Here is a 6000-nt window from a genome sequence, read left to right as displayed (position 1 = left end):
ACTAGCTGCCTTCCCTCTAGTCTTACACTGCTAAATTAGAGACAGCTAGCGCTGATAGCCCTCGAGTAGCTTTTCGCGAAATTCAAAACAAACAAACAAACTCACTGGAGGTTTTTTTTTCAAATCCTCTCTGGAGTTGTAGTTTCAGCGTTTGCAAGTCCAGTCGTGTTAGATGTATGGGAAGAGTTTCACTGTGTGCAAGTCCAGTCGTGTTAGATGTATAGGTATAGTTTCACCGTTTGCAAGTCCAGTCGTGTGAGATGTGTAGGTATAGTTTCACCGTGTGCAAGTCCAGTCGTGTAAGATGTGCAGGTAATTCTCTCTCATTTCTCAGTACCAGCTCCAGTATATGTATATGGAGCATTTTTTTTTCATTGTTTCTATTTGTATTTGTCTCTACATTAATTTCCTTGTTTAAAAAAAACAAAACATTTTTATAAATGAGAAGCCGCCATGAGCCACAATAATAATGTCTACCAATCCAATCCGCCTAACTATCCGTTTTCTAGTAAATGATACTCACTTGTGTTTCAAATTAACATCAAAGAGCAAACTGTAAACATTGAGATGAGTTCTGATGTGAAACTTGGGGTATACACGTTCTTCTGTTGTTGCTGACTGTCAATTTCTGTTTGAATATTTGTTGTTAAGTGCAAAGCTACACAATAAGTTATCTGTGCTGTTCTCACTGCGGGTAGCAAAACCCCATTTTTGTATGTTTTTCTTATTATGCACAAAGCTACACAAAAGGCTATCTGTGCTCTGCCCACTACGGGAATGGAAACCCTGTTTCTAGTAGTACTAGTCCGCTGACATACCACTTCGCTACTGGGGGAGGGTATAAACTTCAGGGTTGCTTCTTAGTTTCTGGAAGGCTTGATCGAAAACAGATCGCATGAAAATTTGTTAAATTCGAATTTCACATTATTGTTTGTCAGTTTACAGCTATCATCTCATACACATTAAGCGCAGATAGCCCCCGTGTAGCTTAGCGCGATATTCGAAACAAACCAAACCATAAACATCAATAATTGTTTCTGTTTCCTGCTAAATTAGGGACGGCTAGCACAGATAGCCCTCGAGTAGCTTTGTGCGAAATTCAACAACAAACAAATGTTTCTGTTTTTTATGAAAACGTGAAATAATTAGTGTATAGGATTCAATATCGAGTTACCTTCAAGTACAGTGATTAAAGAATGACTTACGGCCCACGTGTTCTTAAACACATCCGATGTTGAATTATAATACTCCATTCTTAAGTTCAGAAAGACGAGCACCCAGTTCAATGACTAAACCTAAGACGGTCAAACAGTTTGTTTGGAATGTCAATAAAAATTTGTTTAAAAGAAACTCGCAGAGAACGAGAAGTCAGAAATTATCGATTATTTATGTATTTATTGTCAGAGAAAGACCAACAGGTGATTTTATTGTAGATATTTTGAAATAATATAATCCAGGGAAAATAACTTTGGAAATTGTTTGTTGGAATAATTTAGTGTAGGCTGTTTTCAGTAAGATTGTTTCTTCTACAAACTTAATCCGAAGGTCGCGGGTTCGAATCCCTGTCACACCTAACATTCGCCCTTTCAGCCGTAGGGGCGTTATAATGTAACGGTCAATCCCACTATTCGTTGGTAAAAGAGTCGCTCAAGAGTTGGCGGTGGGTGGTGATGACTAGCTGCCTTCCCTCTAGTCTTACACTGCTAAATTAGGGACGACTAGCACAGACAGGCCTCGTGTAGCTTTGCGCAAAATTTGAAAACAAACAAACTACAAAATTAAACAAAAAAAACCATTGTCCTCGTTTAAAGCAGAATTTTGTAATTAGATTAATCAAATAAAACTTATTATAATTCTAAAAAATTGCTATAACACTTCTTTAATATTGATAATTTTTCCAAAACATGAAATGAAGGCTACCGGGAGGGGTCGCTTTTTTTAAATACGCGGAGCTCTATGTAGTAGTGTGATGCCCATCAGTCAGTATTAGGGTGCATCAGCGGATAAAGGATAAAAATTAAAATGTCCCAATTTTTTTTTGCTCAGTTGCTCAGTTGTGCCACTGCATGAGAAAAGAACATAGACAAAGTTTCATTTCAATCGCGAAGTATTTAGGGGTCGCGCATCCCTCGTAAAGTTCACTATTTTCCTTAAATTTACCCTACATTACATTGTTAATGGTAATTAAATTATTTAAAGAAATTATTTAATATTTATTGATTATACAATTAGCAAAAACATAAAAACTTGAAAGAAAAATTTATTTCATTGAAGTTTTATCTTGCCTGCCCCCTTCTCTGCCCCTTCGCATTATGTTCGCCGATATTCTTCTGCCACCTGAATCATATACTGAAATTGGTCTTCGTTCTTGGTGCTGCCCTCTGCCGTAAACTGTTGAATTAAAATGATGCACGATTTGAGCGACAAAAGTTACATAAAACAGTCACTAGCAATAAAGATTGAAAAGACGTCCTGTAATAAAGGAATACAAGTTAAAGGTAATGCAAGCCTTCAACTAAATCATGTCTTGAATAAACAAGTTGTCGTTTAACACTAAACTTTCCCTAAATTATCTCACGAGATCCAAAGACAACAAAATAAGGATTAAGTTCTTTAATATTTTAATATTTATATATCTTTGAAAATGATGAGATCAGAATGTAAATATAACTGATATCTCATCTAAAACAGAAAGTCTTCATAATTAAAGGCTTACACAAACATACTCACAAAGACTACACACTATCCTATCCCCCTATAACACCGTACACGGTGTTATTGATGATACCTTAAGTCCTATCCCCCTGTAACACCGTACACGGTGTTATTGATGATACCTTAAGTAATTTTCTTTTATACAAAATCCACAATACAAAAATCCAAATATACACGTAAAAAGTTTCCAATGCAAGGTGTACTGGAGAACCATGAGTGCATATATGTGATACTGATGCATGTACAACAAACAGTTCTATTCAAGTCTTTTTTTGAGCCTAATCATTCTTGTAATTTCCATTTCAACACCGGAGAATCTCCATTATTTTATTTTGCACAATAAGCCCACAGGGGAAGAGGAAATGATACTAAGGAGAATCCAATAACACCCAGAGGGAAGCTTATCCTATTACCTAGTGAGGATCATAAAAACGTAGGTCCTGCAACAAAGGCATTAGAAAAAAGTCTTGGCGACCCACTAAGCTTTCTGGCTTTCCAGATAGCTGCTCTTCGCGTATAATTATGTGAAACATGAGACTAATCTGGCGTTCGGAAGCATCCATTGCTCTCTCCGTCTGTTTATGCTGGTAAAAACAAAAGTTTCAAAAATACATAATGATGTCTCTATCACGAGAGTAGAGAATACAGCGCTCAGAAGAATCTCCAAAATGTGATGTCTACAGGCAAGGTGCAAGAGCTCACGTTCAAGTAACATTTCAATCCTCAGACAGACGCCAGATTTGGATCCTGTATTGGTCGCCGTGGTGTCAAAGCAAAGCGATTTAATTCTGTCTTTTACATTCCATTCTACTAAAACTGATCCGATCTTAGAAGTTACTGAATTTGCATCCCCACTATCAATCTTGGGCACTGAAAGAATCTTCTCTACACCTTCACCTGAAACTAAAATTGCCAAACGTTCGATCTTCTCTCTGCCAACCAAGTCAGCCATCAGCTTACCATCCCAATGTAATGTCAAAGGAACGTTTGGAGAAAAACTTTCCTTCAATTCAGCTGCTAGAAGAGTACGGTTTGTAATTCGATTCCTCCTTATGGAACTTGGGCTAATGGTAAGATCCTCGATATTATGTCCAATATGAGCTGCAAAAGGAAGCAAAATGTGCGCGGCTTTTCGGTCACTGATCTGGGTTCTGTCTAAAGACGAAGCTAGCCTTTCACTAATGCCAACTTTTCGTTTGGTTCCGGAAGCACGTTGTTATTTTGTGCGCATTGCGCAACCCCTAATTATTAATGTATTGGATTGATTTTTACGCTGGCATATTTTTTTCATTGAATGGAATCACATTATAAGCGAGCGACTGAGTGTCACAACTTTTTGTTTTTTGACGCACCCTAATCAGTATACATTAAAATGACGTCACATAAGGAACGCGTAACGTTGTAATTTGTACTGTGATGACGTAACGTGCGCATGCCATGAGTCACGAGAAAAATTATGCACTCTATAGGCTATAACACAGCATAATATACGAATTTCAACAGTAAGAAATACAAATATTTATTATTCTAATTTTATTTTATTTACTTTTAAAAGAATATTTTCAGAGACACTATACTATCACATCTAGTATGAGAGTTTGTGTTATTTACAGATTGACATTGTTTTAGACACTATAGTGTCACATCTAGTATGAGAGTTTGTGTTATTTACAGATTGACATTGTTTTAGACACCATAGTGTCACATCTAGTATGAGAGTTTATGTTATTTACAGATTGACATTGTTTTAGACACTATAGTGTCACATCTAGTATGAGAGTTTATGTTATTTACAGATTGACATTGTTTTAGATACTATAGTATCACATCTAGTATGAGGGTTTGTTTATGTTATTTACAGATTGACATTATTTTAGATACTATAGTATCACATCTAGTATGAGGGTTTGTTTATGTTATTTACAGATTGACATTGTTTTAGATACTATAGTATGACATCTAGTATGAGGGTTTATGTTATTTACAGATTGACATTGTTTTAGATACTATAGTATCACATCTAGTATGAGAGTTTATGTTATTTACAGATTGACATTGTTTTAGACACTATAGTATCACATCTAGTATGAGAGTTTGTTTATGTTATTTACAGATTGACATTGTTTTAGATACTATAGTATCACATCTAGTATAAGAGCTTATGTTATTTACAGATTGACATTATTTTAGATACTATAGTATCACATCTAGTATGAGGGTTTGTTTATGTTATTTACAGATTGACATTATTTTAGATACTATAGTATCACATCTAGTATGAGGGTTTGTTTATGTTATTTACAGATTGACATTATTTTAGATACTATAGTATTACATCTAGTATGAGAGTTTGTGTTATTTACAGATTGACATTGTTTTAGATACTATAGTATCACATCTAGTATGAGAGTTTATGTTATTTACAGATTGACATTGTTTTAGATACTATAGTATCACATCTAGTATAAGAGCTTATGTTATTTACAGATTGACATTGTTTTAGATACTATAGTATCACATCTAGTATGAGGGTTTGTTTATGTTATTTACAGATTGACATTGTTTTAGATACTATAGTATCACATCTAGTATAAGAGCTTATGTTATTTACAGATTGACATTATTTTAGATACTATAGTATCACATCTAGTATGAGGGTTTGTTTATGTTATTTACAGATTGACATTGTTTTAGATACTATAGTATCACATCTAGTATGAGAGTTTATGTTATTTACAGATTGACATTGTTTTAGATACTATAGTATCACATCTAGTATGAGAGTTTATGTTATTTACAGATTGACATTATTTTAGATACTATAGTATCACGTCTAGTATGAGGGTTTGTTTATGTTATTTACAGATTGACATTGTTTTAGACACTATAGTATCACATCTAGTATGAGGGTTTGTTTATGTTATTTACAGATTGACATTGTTTTAGATACTATAGTATCACATCTAGTATGAGAGTTTATGTTATTTACAGATTGACATTGTTTTAGATACTATAGTATCACATCTAGTATAAGAGCTTATGTTATTTAGAGATTGACATTATTTTAGACACTATAGTATCACATCTAGTATGAGAGTTTGTTTATGTTATTTACAGATTGACATTATTTTAGATACTATAGTATCACATCTAGTATGAGGGTTTGTTTATGTTATTTACAGATTGACATTGTTTTAGATACTATAGTATCACATCTAGTATGAGAGTTTATGTTATTTACAGATTGACATTGTTTTAGATACTATAGTATCACATCTAGTATAA

Source organism: Tachypleus tridentatus, chromosome 4, assembly GCF_004210375.1.
Source record: "Tachypleus tridentatus isolate NWPU-2018 chromosome 4, ASM421037v1, whole genome shotgun sequence".
Taxonomy (NCBI): Eukaryota; Metazoa; Arthropoda; class Merostomata; order Xiphosura; family Limulidae; genus Tachypleus; species Tachypleus tridentatus.
The sequence above is the reverse complement of the archived record's forward strand: the minus strand, read 5'-3'. Positions refer to the sequence as shown.